The 23,408-nt window shown below is 34.9% G+C and overlaps 2 pseudogenes; both read left to right on the top strand.

Annotated features, from left to right (window-relative positions):
• Positions 1-416: 416 nt before the first annotated feature.
• On the top strand, positions 417-2,639 carry LOC111783857 (putative polygalacturonase; annotated as a pseudogene).
• A 9,317-nt stretch (positions 2,640-11,956) lies between these two features.
• The window catches only part of LOC147786279 (putative polygalacturonase), a 37,355-nt pseudogene continuing 25,903 nt past the window's right edge, over positions 11,957-23,408 (top strand).

Here is a 23,408-nt window from a genome sequence, read left to right as displayed (position 1 = left end):
GAATAATTTACTAAAAAATATTTAATAAAAATTAATTACTAATATAGAAAACCTTTGTTAATTTGTTTTTAAATACTGATTTATTTTACTTGGTTTGATCGTGTTCTTGGAGTAACTATTTTAACACTCTAATACATATAAAATAATTAAAAAAAAAACAACAAAAACAAGATGTCAAATTTAAAACGATCTCACTTATTATGTTTCTTTACACGTTATATTTTCCTAAACAGTTTGTTGAGCTAATATTTTTAATCAATCCAACCATTTCATTTACCACCCAAATTTTCACCCTTAAAAAAAAGTAATAATAGTAATAGTAATAAATCCCTTTCTTATTTTTTATTCCTAAATTATCCTATAAAATCATTTTTCCCCTTAATCTAAAAATCATAAACTCACCAAGAAAATTAATCATGGAACTTCCTCCAAAACCCACAAAAATCAATGTAATTTTTCTTCTTCTTTCTCTTTGAATTTCACTTTTTTTTTTCTTTATTTCATTCTATTGATGGTGTGGGCTTGACTTGTTATTCTACTTTTCATTGGTTTTTCTTTCCCATTACTTAAAATGATTATGAGTTTTTGTTCAAAATCAGGATTAGTTGATTGAAAAACTTTGTTTCTTTCATGTAACCAACACAAAGATGAACTAATAAACCTAACTGTCGTTTTCAACATTATTTTATCGAGAAACAAAGAGAGATTGAATCATCTGTGATTTTGTTCGGCAGGTTACCGCGGTGAGAATCTCAGCCGTGATTGTACTGGCATTGGTGAGCTTAGCCACAGTGGACGCTATGAATCCACGTCTAAGTTCGAACTCTCTGAAATTTCAGGTCATCAATTGTCGAAAACACTCGGCGTTGCTGACGGAGTTTGGCGGCGTCGGTGATGGAGTAACTTCAAATACTCACGCGTTCCGAAAAGCGATTGAACATCTCAGCACACTCGCGGCAGATGGTGGTGCTCAATTGATCGTGCCGCCAGGGAAATGACTGACTGGAAGTTTTAATCTGACTAGCCATTACACACTTTTTATTGATAAAGAAGCAAAAATTCTTGCATCCCAGGTTCGACCCATCGAGTATTTTATTTTTATAAAGCTAACTTTGGGAGTGGTGATTTGAGTACTTTAATCTATAAGTACTTCAATCCAAAATAAATGAGTCGAATTTGTTCCTCTTAAGTGCAAAATGAATCAGAATGGCCACTTGTGGAAGTTCTCCAATCTTATGGAGGAGGAAGAGATGCTCCCGATGGACGGTACAGCAGTCTCATCTTTGGAACTAATCTCACCGATGTGGTTATCACAGGTGATTATTTTTCTATTACTTTTCTATGCTATTAGAATTAAATAAAAAAAATTAAAGTAAATGAAAACATAACAAAAACATTTATAGAAAATGAAGTTGGGTTGGTCACATGGGGTAACAACGGTACAATCGATGGGCAGGGATCTTCTTGGTGGGAAAAATTTAAGAAAGGGGAGCTCAAGGTAACACGACCATATGTGATCGAGATCATGTACTCTGATCAAATCCAGATCTCGGATCTCACTTTGATCAACTCACCTTCTTGGTTTGTCCATCCGATTTATAGCACGTTTCACTATTTCATTTCAATCCCATTATACTTATATTTTAGGATTATGCTTGAAAGAAGAAAAAAAGAAAAAAAGAAAAGAAAAAAAAAAGTTAAAACTTGTAATAATATACCATTCAAATCATTCCAACTAAAATTATATATATATATATATATATATATATATATATATATATATATATATATATATATATATATATATATATATATATAATATTATTATGATTTATTTTTAATCTAGTTGGGTTTGGTTGGGTGAAAATGCAAAATGTGATTAGGGTTCATTTCTTTGTCAATCCCTCTCCCTAATTCTCTATTCGATTTATCAGATTCTTGTTCCAAACACTCGAATCGAAGACTGCTACATTGTCTCCGGTGACGATTGCATTGCCATCAAGAGCGGATGGGACCAATATGGTATCAAGTTCGGAATGCCGACCGAGGACCTTGTCATTCGCCACCTCACTTGCATATCACCAGATTCTGCAGGTATCACCCTTGGCAGCGAAATGTCTGGCAGAATTCGCAACGTCAGGATCGAAAACGTCACTGCAATCAATACACAGTCTGCTGTCAGAATCAAAACCGCTCGCGGACGAGGTGGTTTCGTAAAGGACATTTTCGTCCGAAGAATGTTTCTATCCACGATGAAATATGTCTTCTGGATGACTGGAGACTACAAATCGCATGCAGATGACAAGTTTGATCCCTCAGCATTGCCGGTGATTAAGAACATTAATTACAGAGACGTGGTGGCTAAGAATGTTAATATGTCGGCGAATTTGGCAGGGATATCGGGAGATCCATTCACGGATATTTGTATTTCGAATGTGAAGATTGGATTGTCGAAGAAGCCTAAAAAGTTGCAGTGGAACTGTACAAAAGTTGAGGGATTTAGTAGTGATGTGGATCGGCCGCCATGTGCTCCATTGGCTAAGGCAGCGAAAAGTGGTGGATGTGACTTTCCTGAAGATAAGCTGCCAATTGAGAATGTTCAGTTGAAGTCATGGTCTGTTGAAATTCCTACCTTCTAGTAGAGACTTTGTTTTTTAAAAAATTCTATAGAATAAATGGTAATGAAAAATTTAATGAAGATATAGATCAAATGTCTTTTCCTTTAAAATTTATAAAAAAAAAAAATAATAATAATAATTTTGAAATTAAGTTATTTCAACTAGATTTGTAATATTTAGTAACACTCAAACTCAAAATCATCAAGATAATACTCTAAATTTGAAAAAATAAAATGAAACCTCTTAAATCCAAATATGTATGAATCTACCATGAAGTTTTTATGGTATTAGTACAACATTGTATCAAATTCTGTATAATCTTTTTTATGTTTTTAGTACAACAATTATATGGGGTAGGAATTGAATCTTCTATCTTAAAGAAGAGAGTGCATATCAATTACGGTAAAGTAACACCTAAGTTTGAAAGAATTTAGAGAATAAAAGAACACCTAAGTTTGAAAGAATTTAGAGAATAAAAGATAAAAATGAAGAGAAAGGAACCTAAAAAGGACTAGGAAATTAAGTGATGTTTAAAGAGAAAAAAAGGAAGAAAATATTTTAGAATGAATTAGAAGATTTTATTTTAGTTGTTTTTAGGAAGTGTGGGTCCATATTTGCTCCCATGGGTAGAATAGTAAATAAACATCTAATGACCCGCTTAGGATAGTCACCTAAGAGAATACAACTTTTAAATGATAGGTCTCATTCATGATTGCATGTACGGAGTATTTGTTAAAATACTCAAGCCACATGCTACTTGCTACTTTTATTTTCTACATTTGCAAAGCATCATTGCACAGTTGACGGCAACATGGCCATTTCATAAACCATGACACATGTATAGAATAGTTGTATTTAATTTCATAGACTATAGGTTAGTATAGGTTATTTAGGTTTTATTTTTACGGATGTCTATTTTAATTTTATGTTGTTTTGTTTTAAAGACTTTTTAATAAACATTAAATCCATGGCAATGTTTTATGAATACGTCTCAAATGATTATTTCCGCATAAAATGGTTATATTATGTACATGATAACGATTTTAAGTTAGTACTTGAAAGCCCGTAAAACGGTGAAATTCCAACAAGTTTACAAGGAGTTTGAATGGAAGATGTGATGTGATCAATCCTGATTTGGTTTTCCTTCTTGGCTTGATGTGCTCTCAGTCCTTGAATATCGAGACCTACACACTACCAACACCATTCAAGAAATGAACCAGCTCTAGAGATGTGCCAAAGTGCTAATAATTTTATGTTGTAGTGTAGTTTTGATAAGTAGTGTGTTGAGTAAGGCATCAATCATTTTTAAGCAATGAACCGGGCTTCGACATTTCTTTGGAATTCATGACCTTGCAAAATGTGGCTCTCATGGGAAATTAGGTGCTCTACTAAAAAGTTCTCATATGGTATATGAGTGAGAGTAACGACCCTATATTTCTACTAACCTAAAGTCGTTACCTTCATCATAACATACTTTCTTGTGCGGAAATAAACATTTAAAATTTCATCATAAAACATTTTCATGGACTTACATGCTCGAAAACATCTTTAAAATAACATAATGAAATATAAAATAAAAAAATAAACATTAAAAGTAAAAACAACCTACATTAAATCAATTAATTGAGCAAATTAATATTTCACATGAGGATCATGCATGACTCAATCCTGTTCCTCATTGAGTTATGAATTTCGACTCCAAAGGGTTGTCTTTTGATTTGCATGGGTGATAATTACTGTAACGACCCTAATATTTTACCTATTTAATCTAAAGTCATTACTATACTTTGAAATGCGGAATATACATTTAATGGGCCTTATTCATATATGCGACTCGCACTCGCCTTTTATTACCTCAGAAAAAAAAATGATTACAAGAGAAAAAGAGAAAACATTATTGAAAGAAAGGAAAAGTAACAAAAAAAACTAAAAATGAATATTTTATTCTACCCTAAGGTTTATTATGCAAATACATTTCATCCTATACTACCTATACTAATGATGTAACCAAATTCAGCCTAGACTACGAAATAGGAAAAAACAACCAACTACCCTATGCATGTGCCACGATCCTGGGGTGTACGATGCCGTCGTCGTTGTCACATGGGTGCCTTGCCCTTATCTGCAAAAGTAAAGTAGCACAAGGCTTGAGTATTTCTAGAATACTCAGTAAGTGACCCCCTATCGAGGTTATGCGACAAACACATGCAATGAAATGATGGGACCTATCGTTTCGTTTCGTTTCATTTCGTTTTCCCTACGGTGTAATCCTAACAGGTAATCGTGGACGTGTACCATATACTCTACACGCAGCCCATACGTGCGAGTATGGGCTCACCAGCTAGTTCACACACCGCTGGGCCACTGTCCCTAGTCGGTGGGCATGCTCTGGGGGCCTACCGGGACCCGTTAAAACTAAAACCGTCACGGCAGCACTATGCAGGGCATAACGATCGTTGTCCTGCCATTTGGATGTACGCGTCCGTACCCTCGTGATGGGATAGGGGTATCCCCCCAAATGCATGATCACACAAAATGCATGAGGTCCCACTAGTCCTACAGTCATCATTTAATGAACATAACCCTGTGTCACGTTTTCATGCTTACATGTCATTCTCATTCTCATTTCGTTACATATCATACATATTCCTAGCGGGGTTATGTATCATGCAATTTACCGTATTTCATGTCATACAATTCATTCAGTTACATTCCAATACTCATACAACAAGCCATAATCGTACAAGGGCCACACATCGTCACATGCATTCATATCACATCAACTAAGCAGCATAAATAACATACAGTCACGTTCACATGATTTCGTACTCAAGCACATTAAGCTAGCATACAATTTAATGACACGTGCATAACCACGGGCACGTGCCAACATACAGCAATTAACGCGTAACCTACAACGGGTGAGCCACTTACTTGGTAGGCCTTAGCTGAAGTACTCCCTAGAATATAACGTAAGCTCCCAGCTCCTCGTGGACGTTCTACGCTTCCGTTGGTGCTTGGTTCCTATTGGTTCATGAGTCACTTCCGTTAGTATTTCACAAATAATAATAAATTCCCAATTGGAATTTGTGAAATACGACCTTAAAATGTTCTCTTTTACCTTAAACAGGGCCGAAACTAGGTTCGGGAGGGTCGGAATGGTGTCAAACGGGCTGGAAACAGGTTTCTCGAGCCGAATAAGCCGCCGGAGTTGAGGAGACGCCGCCGAGCCGATGAAGCCGCCTGAGCCAAGAGGAGCCGCGCTGCAGACGTGCCACGTGGCACAATCAGAGGGACCTGGCCAAATATTGAGTCGAAAGCATAATTTTACAAAATGGAGTTCACTTTTTTCAATATAAGGTAAGTCGTTGAATAACCCTTGAGTGTTGATTTCAGAACTTGAAAATGGGATCCCACCTTCTCAATGTTTCGAGAGGGGCGTAGTTTCTAATTAGATCATAATAAATTATTTATAAGAGAATGGATTTTATTCAGGCAAAAAATGTAATTGTAGGTGTAAAATAAACTTTAACCCAATTATAATTATGAACAACTCACAAATAATTGACTAGCTTGTGATGATTATATATTAATGGAGACGAAGAATTTAATTTTTAATAATAATTTTTGTTATTTGATTTATAATTTAATATTATCTATTGTATGAAAGAGTATAATCTTGAACAATATGTACTTCACTTACTGGAGTATCACGTTCGAGTAATAATCTAAACAGTTTATAGTAAATGGATAATGTTGAGGGTCTTATCCTCATAATACTATTGATACCCCATTGTAATTATTAAAAATGATTTATCTAAATTATTCACGTGGGACATGCGAGTTGATTATCATATACATGAGTTTGTATAAGACTCACCACATATATTTAATTTCTCTTTTTAAATCAATTAATTAAAAAAACTAATATTTCGCATGATGATCCAACGTGACTCATCTTAATCCTCATTGAGTTATGAATTTATGTCTGTGAAGGGTTGTCTTTTGATTTGCATGGGTGATAATGGCGTTTTGTATCCAATACAATGTGCCTACAATTTTGAGGTCCTGACCAAACAGGGAGCTCTAAACATAATTTCACAAAATGGATTGCATATAAAGTAAGTTGATGAATAATTCCCTTAAGTGCTGATTTTGGAACTTGAAAAAAAATGGGATCCCACCTTCTCAATGTTTCAAGAGGGGCTTTTGTCCTAGTTGTAATTATAAACCCTCAGGAAAAAATTAACTAGTTTGTAATGATGATATTAATGGGCACAACTTGTCATATAGTACATTGTAACTCTAGATTTATAATAGGGTATCTTATGGTTAATGAATGAAAATTAATTAATTAAAGAGTTTAATTAATCAACTTTTATATTATTAATGGAGGTAGGTGTCCCCTTGCCAACTCATAAGACTTAATTTGAAGTGCTTAAATTAATATTTAGTTATAGGGCTCCTACTAGACTCAATTAAAACACATTGACATGATAGAGTTGAGGTTGTGAGATTGGATAACATCCATGTACCCTATAAGCACGGGCCATCATAGATGAGGTACATTCTTATGCCAATGAGGTAGATTCATAGTAGTCCCACTACGATTAAACCTTACTTAGAACTCAATCTGTTTCGAGTATATGGTATCGTGTATGGAAATAAAGTAGAGGTTCTTATCAAGACTTCTGTTTCATAAACCAACTTTGAATGGATTAGGGACAACAAGAATACACTATGAGATGGCTACGTGAGGATCCCTCCCTCCCAGATTATGACATGATATTATGATCCGACTTTAGTCATCACCTATTCCTTAGTATGTATGCATTCCGTCACAATTATACAACCATAATATCCCTAGACCATATATCATGAGCGAAAATGATTTTGTGCTTAACAAGACCTTTGTTTTGTAAACTAGTCCTTGGGTGGACCAAAGACCATATGGATATATTATGAGATGGGAGAAAAGTGTATGGCACGATGTTGTGGTCCTACTTTAGAATTGTCATCTATTATTTAGTATGTATGCACACAGATATTATCAAGATCATAACATCCACAGGCCATCAGTGCCACTCAAACGGAGGTCGTGCATCACCATGACATGCATGGATCACTATATGGTCATGCTTCACCATGGCATGCATGGATCACTATATGGTCGTGCCTCACCCTATGCTTATATATGTATGTATCACACAACACACACGCACATATATAATAGATACATATCTACATGCATAGATACACACATACATATACATATATACGCATCACACATATATATGTATGTATGTAGTTATACATTTTTGTAATTTTCATCTTCTTTTATAATTTTAATCTTTTTGTTTTGAATGTGCAAAATGGTTCCATATATGCCTCTATATTCGTTTATTAAAAAAATATTTCCCAAATAATTGTAAAATTTCCAACATTTTATATTAGATAATAATCTTTATATTAAATAGTCTGATTTTTATAAATACTTTATTATAATTTTATTCAATAACAATCGATATACTTTTTTTATTTTTTTATTTTTTAAAAAATAAAATTGTAGGTCATATTTCACTTCGATTTAAAAATAATTTTTGAAAATTTCTTAAAAAAGAAAAAAATATAAAAGAAAAATTTTAACAAAAAGATCAACAAAAAAAAAATAATAATAATTTTGAGTTATTCTCTTCGGCTCATATTCAACTCATTAAATTTTAATCAAAATCAATATAGAAATATCAAAAACTAAACAAATAAATATTTTGGTTGAATAGGTTCCTAATTTAATTATTTAGATGGTAAAAAATTCCAATCAAATAATGAATTCCGCTTAAGTTAATCATAAAATATTCATATTAGGTTGATTGGAGTTATTCGAATAATTTATTAAAAAAAATTAATAAAAATAAAATGTTAATATGGAAATCATTTTATAATTTGTTTTTAAATATTAATTTAGTTGCCTTGGACTTGGGATTAGATGAAAATGATGATTTCGAGCTAACCTTTGGCGATCTTGACGGTTTTTTCCTTCCCTATGAGGCTGACGATTTCCTCATCTCCGAAGATTTGGATCAAACTACCAATTCGTTGGATCAAACTCCCATGACTACCAAACTTCTTGAATATCCTTAAAATTACACCTTATTCCAATTCCCGGAGATGAGGAAATTGTAGTTTGATCCAAATCTTCGGAGATGAGGAAATCGTCAACCTCATAGGGAAGGAAAAGACGGTCAAGATCGCCAAAGGTTAGCTCGAAATCATCATTTTCGTTGAATCCCAAATCCAAGGTCGTGAAATAAATAGAAGGGTCACTAGGGGCGGCATAATTGGCATCTTTTGTAGAAACATCATCTTGATGTACAACGTTTGGTGGCTGGTCAAGAACCTCAGTGGTTAAGAAGTATTCCCAAATTGGATCTGAAGAATTTTTTCTTACGTGTACAACATTTGCTTTTGATTCCTGCATTTTGACTCGGCAATTTGGCTTAATATGGCCTGGCTTTCCGCAACGATGACACACCACTTTCCGCAACGATGACACACCACTTTCACTTGACAATCTCGTTTAAAATGGCCAGGTTTTCTACACCTGTAGCAAGCTTTAAATGACTTTTTTGACGACTGCTCACATTTGAATTGATTCACATTACTTGATGAAGGCTTTAAATGAAAATTTTCTCAATGAAAATTTTCTCCTTTGATCTTTGACATACAACGCATCTTCTGACTTTGGGGAAAACTCGTTGCCGCTGGTCATTTGCTTAACCAAGGCTCCCTCATTTGAAAGAAGATTCTCCAGTTCAATTACCGTAGGCTGATTTGCCCACCTTTGTATTGAGGAAACAAAAGGCATAAATTCTTTTCGTAATCCACGAATAAGATAACGCCGTAATCGAACATCACTCACTGGCTCCTCAGCATCTAATTCTGAAATTTCAGAACATAGATTTTTCAATAGAAAAATTACCATAGTTACCACAGCTAGTTGATTCTCTAGAAATTGCAATCATATTTTTGTTAGTGAACAACTTTTGAAGGGTTTCCCACACTTGCTTGGGTGACTTTAAATCACGAACATTATCAATATACTCCTTGCTAATCAAAGTTCGCAAGGTAGATAAGGATTTTCCACATTTGATCTTCCATTGTTGGCGTAATTTTGCATTTTGTGGAGTATCTGCTGAAATTTTTGTGTCATCACCTTCAATTAAATCCCACAAATCTTGCCCTTGTAGATAAGCTTCCATGCATAACTTCCAATAACTATAGTTATTGACAACAATCTTTTCCATAGCTACACCCATAGAAGCACCTCCACCATTCATCTCGTTGAGTAATAATATCAAACCGTATCAACTTGGCTCTGATACCAACGGTCACAATATCTCACGCTCAAAGGTGGGAATAAATATGAAATTATTATTACTCAAATAAGATAATACAGTAACAAACTGAAATAATTAACCGTTTACTGTGGCTTGTGTTTTAATAAGGTGGAGGGCTCCTATTTAAACAAAAATAAATCCTATAAATAGCTCCTACAAAAACTCTACTGAAATAAACTATTCCTCCATGAATGGCTTAACAAGTTGACTAATTCCATCTAACAATAAGTTGCACTCATTTTGACAATGATTTGTGTTTGAGTGTTGCACTAATTTTGACAATTACTTGTGTTTGAGTCATAGTAAGTAATTTTTGTTCTTTTATTGTTTTTGAAAATGTATTAGAGAAAGTTTGACTTTCAAATTTTTGTATAGCTTAGACCTCTGCTACAAAAAACATGTGTCTCTTTTGCCGAGTGGTTAAGGCGTGTGCCTGCTAAGTACATGATGTTTCCCTGTGAGAGTTTGAATCTCTCAGACGACGTGAAATAAACTTTTAATGTCGAGTTAATAAGATATTTGTATTTTTTTTCTTTTATTTTTTTTCAAAATCTATTAGAAAAAGTTTAACTTTCAAATTTTTTTATAGCTTAGATCTCTACTACAAAAGATATGTGTTGCTTTGGTCGAGTGGTTAAGGCGTGTGCCTACTAAGTACATTGGGTTTCCCCCTGAGAGTTTGAATCTCTCAGGTGATGTGAAATAAATGTTGAATTAATTAGATATTTGGTTTTTTTTTCTTTTATTTTTTTAAAATCTATTAGAGAAAGTTTGACTTTCAAATTTTTGTATAGCTTAGACCTCTACTATAAAGGACATGTGTGGCTTTGGCCGAGTGGCTAAGGCGTCTGCATGCTAAGTACATGGGGTTTCCCCGAGTTCAAATTTGTTAGGTGACGCAAAATATAATTATAATTCTGAATTAATTAGATTTGGCTGAGTGGTTAAGGCGTGTGCCTGCTAAGTACATGGTATTTATCCGCGAAAGTTTGAATCTTTCAGGCGACCTGAAATAAAATTATAATTCTGAATTGGAACCTCTCTTGACATATCCGAAATACATTAAATATTTAAATTTTTTCTAAAATTTCTTACCCCTTTTTGGGACTCTATCCTTTCTTTTTACTATTTTGAAATTCTTTTCCTATAAATAATTAAAAATCTGAAAAGTTTTTAAAAATTAGGAAAATGACATTTTTGCCCTTCATGCTTAAGTTCTCCAAATGCCTAAGTCCTTCTATTTCTTGTCAAGGGTGGGTAAATCTAAAAGCCAAAGGATGAGAGAAAATGAAATCCTCAAAGGGATTAAGACAAACGTACCTATGGCAGCATGAAAACAATTGGGGGTGACACTCGAGGAAAAGATCATGTCACACCCGAATAAAGGAGGGTACATGAATGAAGTGAGAGGGATCCGAATGAGAGTACTTCTAAAGATATAATGACTAAGAAACTTAAAAGTTACCATCTTTACCAAAATGGTGCACTTTCCTTCGGTAGGTTCAACAAAGAAATTCTAAAATTAAGTATGCTTTCCTTGGAAATGTTTTTTATGTTGTGTGACCTTGGAGAAATATTTTTAGAAAGCATGTGAATGAAGATAAAGCATGCTCAAAGAATTTGCGTCAGTTTGTGGGGATAACCTTCACTCTTAGAAGTGAGAAACAAATACTATGACCATGTTGCAGTAGAATGTTGGGGCCATCAAATGCTAAATCCAGATTTCAAATTTGGGATTCAAAATTCTAATTTGAATCTTAGACATGTGTAGGTTAACATGACATCAATGAAAAATAAAATAGTTTAAATAAGTTGTATAAGGAGGTAATCTAATTCTAGTTTTATCTCTTGGTTGATCCAAATTTTGTACAAGAAGGTGTTAATCTCTTTGATTCAAGAGTTCTTGCTTCAACAAAAGCTTGGATCGCTGGGCTGAGAATTATGGTTTCCTTATCACCGGTTCTCACAATTTTCTTTATGGTTCCAGAAATTAGACTTCAAGATGGATCTATTAAAGATAATTTGGAGCAACCGAATACCAAAAGCTCAAGAACAAAGGACCCGAATGTCAACGTCGAGGTAAGTAGTCATCTTAGACTTTTCTTAAGAAATACTTTAGAAATCATTTGGATTTCATTAGGGAACTTAAGCTAAGTATGAATTAATGGAACCATAAGTTTGTTGGGTTTTATGTCCTAAAACTCATAGTTTGTAAACAAAAACATATTATATTTTCAATAAAGTTATTATTGTTGTTTATTTAGTAAATATTGTTATTGAATAAAGTGAACTTTACGATCATTAATCTAAATGCAATAAATTAAAAACACTTTGGCTATAGTACGATTACTTGAACTATATGTAGAGACATAAGAGTGGATCAAGTTCAAGTATATAGTCAAAATGATCTATAGTATAAAGATAAGGCTGAGTACCTTATTCTGGGGATACTATGGATGCGGCCCACTTTTGTATATGATATAAACAATGTGATCACTAAATTGTACATGTGGAGACATGTGAGTGGGGGCGTCCTATGCAATGAGTATTGCATAAGATCGGACCATGAAGAAAACCACTCTCACTTTATAATGTCGTTTACTGTTGAGACTGATTTTCTTTTCCTTCGATAACCTAGGTAACTCGGTTTTAATCCTGAGCTAACCATGAACTCCTGTTTATTCGGAATTATCCTTAGATTTGCATGGGTGAGAGTGGCTCTAGTTCGCCGACTTAATAGGCCTCCCATTTCAGGAGTAAGACTGGGTGAATGGCTGGGGACGTGGGGTGAAAGATGGAATTCACTCCTACCCACTTTTAGGAATAGAAGAGAGGTAGTTCCCTTAAGCACTGACTCCAGGTCTTGAACAAGGGGCCCCACCCTCTAAGTGGCCTGAGAGGGATTCGGTTTACTAGTTGGACCACAAACCAATTGTTCATTAGAGGATTAGTGAGACATAAGGAACAAGAAGTAACTTTAGGGGTAAAACGGTAAATTGACCCAGCTCTAGTTACGAACAACCTGTGAAGGATCGACTTACTAATCATGGTTATATCAAATGGACAGAAATATATCTATAGTGAGGGGAGTGCAACTACTAGGCTAAAGTGGAGTGTCCTAGTAGTTAACGAATGTTGGTTAACCAGGTTAATGAGTTTAACCGGTTAATCTTGGATCGTTGGAGCCCATGATCTATAGGTTCATTATGTCCCTTTGCTAGCTTATATCGGACTAAACCATAGAACAGTGTGACGAGTGAGTTCGAAGTGTTCGAATTCAAATTAGGGAATATGCGCTACGATATATTTAACCACATTTTTGTTTTATTTACGAATTAAACAAAAAGAGAGAATCTGAGATATTTAAATAAGATTTAAATATCTTAATCAATTATGTGTCGGAATTGATTGGGATTGGCATTTGAATTGATATTAAATATTAATTAAATAGTTTAATTAATCATTTAATATTACTTTAATTTGAAATTGATCATTCAAATTAATTGTTGAATCAAAAATGAAGAAAGTCAAAATGTTGACTTCATTTAATAGAAAAATGCATGTTAGTGGAATTTTGGAGGTGTCAAAATTTGGTTTAACCAAATTTGCATGCTTGCCAAATAAACCCCACAAATTTGAGTGGAATTTTGAGTGTCAAAATTTGGTTAACTTCAAACATGCATGCTCGCCACATAATCCCAAACATTTGAGTGGAATTTTTAGTGTCAAAATTTGGTGATCTCAAAATTGCATGAACATGCAAACATGACTCTTTCTTTAAATAGAGTGATCATGGTACATGGAAGGACTTCTCCTTCTTGGTGAAAAACCTTGAGAAAAACCTCTCACAAACACTCCCCTTATCTTACCCCCTTGTAGTTGATTCCTTATCTTATCATTTGGTATCAGAGCTTCAGGCTCAAGATCGGATATATGTTTCCTTTGCATTTCTTCTCAATTTGATTTTTATTTATTTCATCTTTTTAGTTTTTAATCAACCCAGAGTTCAAAATTCAATCTTTGCTCTATTTAAAATTTTGAGAGGTGAGAATGGGAGCTTCATTTGTGTAACTGAGTGTAAAAAGAGTGTCCTAAAATTTCTTGAGTGTATACTCGTGAGAGAGTGTTGTGAGGTCCTTCGTATTTCCATAACTTATTTTTTGCAGCAAAGTTTCACAAATAGATTCGAGGACAAATCCTCTTGAAGAAGTGGAGAATGATATGAACCAAAAGATATCAATCATACAATATACTTCAATGAAGATGTGAAGAAAAAGTTGTCAAAATTATCAAAAGTTGTTTCAATTCATGCCACATTGAAGAAGAATGAAGTTTGATTGTTATAAATTTTGGGTGGGTTACAATTTAGAGTTTTTGTATTTTAAGACTTTTTATTAAATTTAGGCTACAATTACATAATGGTTGATTAAGGCCATTAAGTATGAATGTTACAACTCTTGGAATGCCTTTAATAGTTTCATTTTGAGGCTATATAAGCCATGTATGTTGTATTTGTAAGCAGACTTGGAAAATATAGAAAGAAGCATTTATGCTTTTCTTTAGCCAATGACTAAGTTTCTTTGCAATTCTATGTAGTTTAGGTTGCATGTAGAATCATTCAAGCTCGACATGATCAATCTTGCTTGTGGAGTGATTCGAATCTCAAACAAGTGTTCTTGCGTTGAGATATTTGATCAACAAGAATCATTCAAGCTAGACATGATCGATCTTGCTTTTGGAGTAATTCGAATCTCAAACAATGTTCTTGCCTTGAGATATTCGATCAACAACGTAATCCGAATCTTATTCCCCTTGTATTGATTCCTTATCTTATCACCATTTCACACTTTTTTTCAATAAAGAAGCTAAAATTATTGCCTCCTAGGTTGGACCTATGACTACTTTATTTTTATAAAGCTAACAATTTTCGGAGTGGTGATTAGAATTTTAATCTTTAATTGAAAATAAATGAGTTAAATTTGTTCCTCATAATTTAATGGTGCATAATTTAATAGTGCATAATTTATGGGAGGGGAAGAGATGCTCTGGGTGAACGGTATAGCAGCCTCATCTTTGGAACTAATCTCACCGATGTGGTTATCACCGGTGATTATTTTTCTCTTACCTTTTAACATTCTAATTTTTTTTAAATGGTTTACAAAATTGTATTCTTATAGGGTTATGTGTTATCCCAATTTAATAAAAAAAATTAAGGTAAATGAAAACCTAAGAAAAGTATTTATAGAAAATAAAGTTGGATTGATGACATGGTTTAGGTAACAACGGTACAATCGATCGTCAGGGATCTTCTTGGTGGGAAAAGTTTAAGAAAGGGGAGCTCAAGGTAACACGACCATATGTGATCGAGATCATGTACTTTGATCAAATCCAGATCTCAAATCTCACTTTCATCAACTCACCTTCTTGGTTAGTCCATCCCATCTATAGCAAGTTTGACTATTTCACTTCAATTCCAATATACTTGTATTTTATGATTATGCTTAAAAAAAAAAAAAAATAGTTAAAACTTGTAATAGTATATCATTCAAATTACTCCCCACTCAAAAGAATTTTGAATTATATATATACATTATTATGATTTAATTTAGTTTGGTTTGGTTGGGATAAATGTGATTATCCAAGGGCTTACCATCTTGGCTTCCGTTACCGTACCCAACATCGACGGAATCAATCCAGGTTCCCTTCTATACCTTTAAAACTTTAAGGTGCTTTTCTTCGTCAATCTCTCTCCCTAATTCTCTATTCAATTTATCCAATTCTTGTTCCAACACTCAAATCGAATACTGCTACATTGTCTCTGGTGACGATTGCATCGCCATCAAGAGTGGATGGGACCAATATGATATCAAGTTCGGAATGCAAACTGAAACCTTGTCATTTGTCGCGTCACTTGCATCTCACCAGATTCTGCAGGTATTGCCCTTGGCAGCGAAATGTTGGCGGAATTCGAAACGTCAGGATCGAAAACGTCACTGCAATCAACACACAGTCTGCTATCAGAAACTACTTATCTATAGCAGACTATACAATATTGTCGTCCATCATGCTTCCTTGGTCATTTTCATTCGAAATTACTTACTTGTTAGTCTACATTGGTAAATTTATTTCTATCTCAATTGTCATAATATTGTGTATTTTAACTATGTTCGAGACGTCTAACTGAAACATCTGACCTTCCATAGCAAAATCATTTTCATGCATATACTAGCATTTAGTAGCTTACTAAACTATAGCTTCCCATTTAAAGTACCAACTTTGCTAAACCTAAACATCATCCATACTTCAATTTACATGCAAGGTAAATCATAACATATTCTACATTAATAAACATAGAATTAATTATAATAAACATAGAATTAAGGCAACAATAATTCAGTTAACTAGAATACAGTAAATGGTGTCAAAATTCAATTATGAGTCATATTTTATAATGACCATGCAGTAACAACATACCCAATCAATGATGTTTCTTTTTTTTATCTTACGCATGACATACCTGACGGTGACGGGACATCAGCGATGGGACCATAGAACATTCACAAACTAGACATGTCTTGGTCATTCTTAGGTTCCAAAGAGGTCTACTAGGTTCCTAAAGAGGCAATGTGACTTAACACAAACTTTCAACTTAGGAATCTCTATTCTAACTCCTCAAATCTTTCTTAGTCTGGAAGCACTAGGGTTTAGACACTTGATCACCGCTTATGATCCTAGGGTTTTCAGTCTACTGGATGCGTCTTGATCTAGGTCATCATCTAACTAGCTTGACTCTAGCGCCCTAGTCTTAACTATGTGCAGATAAACACACTTTACAAGGAGAACACACAATCGATCACTTGAAGCTAAGCATAATATATCATGAAGTCCTTTTATGGACTTCGAATTTGAACGTAAATTTGAAAAACGCCAACTAAGAGATAAGATCGAATCTAGCAAGACAGGACCCCTGCAAGATCTGTTTTCCTATAAAAGACATAAAGTAAACTAATAATTTAAAAGACTAATAATTTACCAACACTGATAATTCACATGTGAGCCCTCACTGTGTGGCTGACAAGTTGTCAATCTTTGTTTTGTCTCTGATAAAGTTGTCAGGATGTAGATAAGATTTTTCTTCAGAATTTTTCATATGACTAAGCACCCAAGCTTGCCAACGGACTTACTGCGCTTCCCGCGTCTTACCACCTGGAACACAAGGGCTATTCGCTCAGCTATCACATAATCCAAATTCTTCTGATTTTCCTCTTTCCTCACGAAAATTGAGTGGCTCTGATACCATTTACAAATGCTTAATGACTTGAGCCCTTACGATTTACATGAGCTCTATCATCCTAGCTTAATTAATAACTTTCAATACATATTTTTACATAATACATATTTTTACATATCTTTACATAGAGGTACGTATTTACATGAAAAGAAAGAGTACAATAATAGGAAAAATCAAAATAAACAAGGTGCCAAAAGAAGGAAAATTGAATGGAATATGTCAGGGAACATATTCCATTCACGGATTTTTTTTTTTAATTAGTTTAACGACTATTCAGTCATTGAGATGATGATATCTACAAAGGTGGTTGTGAATCCAAAAATGGATCATTGAGATCATAGATCGTGTCTTCATCTTCTTCCTCTATAATAGAAGGAGAAGATGTTGAACCGACTGATGTGGCTTCTTGAAGAAGCTTTTGAAAATCAGCTTCCGAAGTTGTCTGGGCTAATGCGGCGAGTAGCCTCGACTTTGAATTAAGGAATTCAGAGGTCTTCTTCTTGGATAAATCCTGAAGGTGGCCATTCTCAGATAGCCAGACCTTTACCGCTTTGATGTCTGCGTGGGTATAAGTATATTTATCCCACCATTTGATTTTGATAATTTTGAAGACCTGTTTTATTTGGTCTTCGGTCTCTTTAATTTGAAAATTCCAAGTTAAAATTCAAGGAATTTGAAAATATACGCAAAAGCGCATGGTCAATGGAAATGGGATTTTGAATATGTTTTGAACAAAATAGTGGAACGATTCTTGGATTGGAACTGGAAATATATCTTTGGCTGATCCAAAGATTTTCCACCATTTGATGAACCAAAATGGGTAATGAATTTTATGAGCATTTTGGCAGAATTGAATGAACCATGAATGCTCGTAATTTTGATACCAAATGACATTGAACCATGCCATCTGATAGTCTCTGTATGAGTAAGAATGAGGAACAAAAGGTTTTGAGAATGTCTTTTTTGTGTATGGGTCTTGATTCCAATACGTCGGATTCATGACTTTAAAAATTTTTAATTTTGAATACGCGATTTTCGAAGGATCATCGCGACTCGGAATATGAGTAATTTCGATGGACTTTGTGTCGACTAGAATGAATTCATAAAACCTTCTGGTTTTATGAAGATCTTCTAGGATATAAAAGAATCCCAATGGATAGGCTTTTTTAACGACTTCGCCAATTTTCGGGTCGTCGTATTCTGGTTCTACCAGAGCTTCTGGTATAGACACAGATTTTTGAAAATAGGTTTTGATTTCAGGAACTGGAGAAAAACGAACGGGAACAACCGCGTCCGAGTAGGTCGAGGGGACAGAAGGTCCCTTTGAAGTGGAAGAGACAGTGGGTCTCGATGGAGTAACGGCAGATGGCCGTGTTGAAGAGGCTGAAGGCCTCGTCGGAGTGATAACCTCCGCCTGTTTTTGAGAAAGCTTTGCTTTAGATCTGGTCACCAATGTGAAGCCAGAATCCATTGCATAGCTATCAGATGTCATTGGAGTAGGTGTGCTTGAAGAAGCATTGGGCTTCTTCCCTTTTTCTATCACTTTCTTTCCGGTCATTGCTGGGAGATGGAGATGGGTTAGGGAGAATTTTTCTTTGAGAGTAAGAACTCTCTTCAGAGGTAATCTGCCAAGGGGTTTTCGATCCCTTTTATAGGCAAAATCTGAAAGTCGAAGCAAGATAAAATGGCTTGCCATCTAGCAAAAATTTGTTTAGACACAAGATTCTTGACATCTTTTTCTAAAACAAATTTAGATGCCCTTGAGTCGGTTTTGATAACAAAACTTTTGTTAATCAAATCACTTTGAAATTTTTGTACACAAAGTACTATTGAAAGTATTTCTTTCTTTACTGTTGAGTAATTTTTTTGAGTAGAATTCCATATTCCAGAATGGAAACGGACAATGGATTCTTTCTTGTCAAGGGACTGTTTTAGGATTCCTCCATATCCAATATCGGATGCGTCGGTCTCCACTATTTAACTAGCCCTTGGGTTTATCAGCGATAAACACGGAATTGACTTGACAAGGGATTTGATTTTTTAGACTGTTTTGGTATGTTCTTCAGTCCAGGGCTTTGGATTCTTTTTGAGTCTCTCAAAAAGTGGCTTGCAGATGGGTCTGATATTTTGAAGGAAATCAGACACATAATTGAGACATCCCAAAAATCTTTGTAGTTGGGTCTTATCTGTAATTTGATCCGGAAAGTTTGAGGCAAACTCAATGGACCTTTGAATGGGTTTTATTAGACCCAAATGAATTTCAAATCCCAGAAAACGGATTTTTGTTTGAAAAAGTTTAATTTTGGGTTTAGACACAACTAAACCGTTTCTTTTGACTGTCGTCAAAAATGTTTGAAGATGCTTAAAGTGTTGATCGATGTTTTGAGAAAAAATTAGAACATCGTCAATATAAACAATTGAAAAGTCTTGAAAAGGATTGAAAATATCATTCATAATCTTTTGAAATTCGGATGGAGCGTTTTTTAGCCCAAATGGCATAACGTTCCATTCGTATTGTCCAAAAGGGACATTAAAAGCCGTTTTGTACTTGTCTTTTTCTGAAATCTGGATTTGCCAAAATCCTGATTTCATGTCAAATTTTGAAAATATTTTTGCATTAAATCTGATTTATTTGGAATTGGATATCTAATCCATTCCAAAACCTTATTTAAGGGTTTGTAGTTAATTACCAGTCGCGGGACTCCACGTTCCTTTTCTGCCTGGTTGTTGACGTAAAAAGCCGCACATGACCAGGGGCTCTTTGATGGTCTAATAAGGCCTTTCTGCAAAAGATCATTAATTTCTGCTTTGCAGAATATTAGTAATTCTTTATTCATTTGAATAGGTCGGGCTTTCGTAGGAATATTTTTCTCCTCGAAAGCTTTGATATAAGGAAGATCAACTATATGTTGTTTCCTATTCCAAAAGGCATTTGGGATATTCGAACAAACTTCTTTTTCTAATTGAGTTTGTAAAGTTTTGATTTTAAACTGGACAGCTTTGTTTTGAATTTGTTCTTCTATTCTTTTGAATGAAATTTCTTCTTTCAAAAAAGAAATTTGTTTTTCTTTATAATTTAATACATTTATTGATTGAATAATTGTATTCTTTTGAAGGTTATTTATTTCGCTAATCCTTATGGGGGAAAGAAAGTTAAATTTTATCTTCCTTCCTAAGGCTTTTGATTCTAACCCTTTTTCAGTTATTCTAAAAGGATATAATTGAGTAATGAAAGGAGTACCTAGGATTAGTTCTTGTCCTAAGTCTTTCACTAGAAGGAAGGAATTTACGAAGCAAATTTCATCATTGCAAACATGAACTTTTGATAGTTTGTAATTAATTTTGAGTTTGTTGTTGTTAGCACCTCTAAGGCCCTCACTAGTTTTTTCAAAATACTTTGTAGGTATTAGTCCTTCTTGAATGCAATTTTGATCGGCTCCAGTATCTATGAGAGCCTTTAGTGTGATTTTGAAATCATAAATTTTTAAGGTAACGAGAGCGTACCATTTTTGAAATTGAGAAGTGGTGATGGCTCCAACGAAGGAACTTTGAAAATCTTCTTCATCCAGGTTCGGTTGCGCCGTTTCCTTTTGTGCTGGCAGCCTTTCCTGAAGATTGAGAATTTCTTGACGAAGCGTATAGGATTCTGACCTGGTTTCAGATCTTAGCGCCTGTACTTCTTGTTTGAGATTATTAATCTCTCTTTGTCTTGAGTAGTGAGTTCCCTCGGTTTCAAATCTTTGGAGAACAGATTGGAGTCTGTAGGGATTTCTTTCTTCTCTTTCAGTTGGCTTAAAGATTGTCATGGCATTCCTAAGTCGTTGAGCAATCTTCTGTTGAATTTCTGGATCTTGAACCTTTTCTACTACTTCGAGTAGAATTTCTTGATCCTTGGTAAGGACATTTATGCATCCTTCGCACGTCCTTTTTCCTTCTTGTTCTGATTCGTATTCTGTGCTAGAATATGAATCAGATTCTTCTTGAAGTTCGAGGATTTCTCCCTCGCTTGATTGCTCTGAGTCGGTTAGGGTCAGTCGTAATAGCTGATTTTTCAGCTCTTGATCTATATCCAACTCATTGATCTTTCCTCTGATTGGACACTTGTTAGCATAGTGTCCTTCTTCACGACATTTGAAGCAAGTTTGCTTTTTCTTTCCTCTATGGGTTTTTGTAGGAATATACTTCCTTCTTGAATATGTTGGCTTCTGAGACTGCACGGGTTTACTCCGATATGTTTCTCTAGGCCTGTATGAATGATAAGGTTTTGGATGCGTCTTAACCTTCTTTCGTCTGGAGGTTGAAGGAGCTTCTATTCCCTTGCATCCATATTGATCGCAAAATCTACCAAGCTCTTTTCTGTTTGATATCGAAGAATTGAGCTTGTTTTGAATCTTTGACTCATTACAAAGTCTGAGCCCTTCTTCTATGATGAAGGATGCTATGGATCCGTATGACAAAGTTTTCCATGGAATTGTTCCATTGTACTTTGTCTTAAGACCATCTTTGATCCTCCTTGAGAAGTGTTTTGGTAGTCCATTGACGAAATTCTCTTTCCAGAATTCCAACGAACTATCTGTTCTAATAAGAACTTTGCTGAAGTACATGTCTTTGTACCACCTGAAATCACCTAAGGTAGGGCATTTCAGATTCATGAGTATTTCGGCGGATCTCTCCTGGTATTTTAGAGGGTCGCCGACGAAGAATTCTATGAGGGTATATATGAGGGTGTTGACAGCATCCTCTACCCTTTCATGTTGTACCTCGGTCCTAGTTGATGGACCTTCTTCTTTGATAATTTGAGTAGTTGGTCTAATGACATAGTGGTTTAATATCTGTTGGCGGGTTGTTTCGTCGAGATATTTGTCCCACCAATCCTTGAGTTGCCCGGTAAATCCGGTTACTAAAACTTGAGCTATCTGATGGTCGGATTTATGGCCTTGTAATTTATACGCGCCTGCGGCCATCATCATCTCATTGACAACATTCATTATCAGATAGTCAGACAATCCATCGATATTCCATTCATAGATTGCTAAACCATCGTAATGAGCTTGAGTTTGTAGTGTCTTTTCTTCAAACTGGATATCCGGAAAAGACGGTTGAGGATACCAGTTTTTCTGATTACTGGCATTATTTTGACTTCTTCTAGAGATCCTTTCAATTCGATTGTAGAAAGGTTCTTCTCTCTCATTTGCAATCTCGTCTTCGAATTCTTGGTTCTCGTCGTCATTGTTAACGACATTGACAGATGAATCTTGAGGCGTCATGGCCGGATTTAATATCCTATCTAACTTTTCTTCTATCTTGGCCATCGCAGCCTCTTCTTTTGAAATCCTTTTTGTACAGATTTCGAGATTTGCCGGTCTGAGTATTGGTATTGACTCATCAACCTTTGGTACAGAGCTGCTTGCCTGTTCCTGCTGACTACCTGATTTCTTTGAGATTTTTCCCTCGATACTTTCAAGTTGAGTAGCGATCGTGGATAAAATCTTATTTGAATAATTGTTTTGATGCTGGATATTCTTGATATCCTTTAGGGTCGGATTACCCTTTTCTAGTCCTTCCGGAATATGTTTGAAAGGGCTAGCTTTGACCTTTTCTCCATAGTAGTTGTCGAATTCGACTTCTTCTAACGGAGGATGTTTCGAATATACCTCGCCTCTTTTGGTAGTCTTCCAACTCCTCTGGGTCAAGGTGCATACCTGCAGAATATTTTCTTCAAACCATTCGAAGAATGGTTTATTTTCTTTGATGGCTTCCATATGAGAATACCACTGAGCTCTTAATTCATTTCGCTCAGCCTCTTTGTAGGTTTGGAAGAAGGCATTTCTTTTTGAAGAGTTGGTAGTTGACATAAAATCTGCTTTCAAAAATTCTTTGTCTATCTGGAAATCAGCTGTAATGACATTTAGCTGGCTTTCGTAGACGGATTGAGTATCCATATCCGTATGGGTTGGAGACCTTGAGCCATCTTCATAGTGGATTGACGCCCTTTTTTGATCATAACTGACCTCTTTTACCTTTAAGGGGTCATACATTGATCTTGATATTCCTGAAGTACTTGGTCTAGAACTCAGGAATTCTTTTACTTTCGACTCTGAC

The sequence above is a fragment of the Cucurbita pepo genome, unplaced genomic scaffold, assembly GCF_057944985.1.
Source record: "Cucurbita pepo subsp. pepo isolate OVF unplaced genomic scaffold, ASM5794498v1 scafford_3, whole genome shotgun sequence".
In the NCBI taxonomy this organism is placed as follows: Eukaryota; Viridiplantae; Streptophyta; class Magnoliopsida; order Cucurbitales; family Cucurbitaceae; genus Cucurbita; species Cucurbita pepo.
The sequence above is the reverse complement of the archived record's forward strand: the minus strand, read 5'-3'. Positions and strand labels throughout refer to the sequence as shown.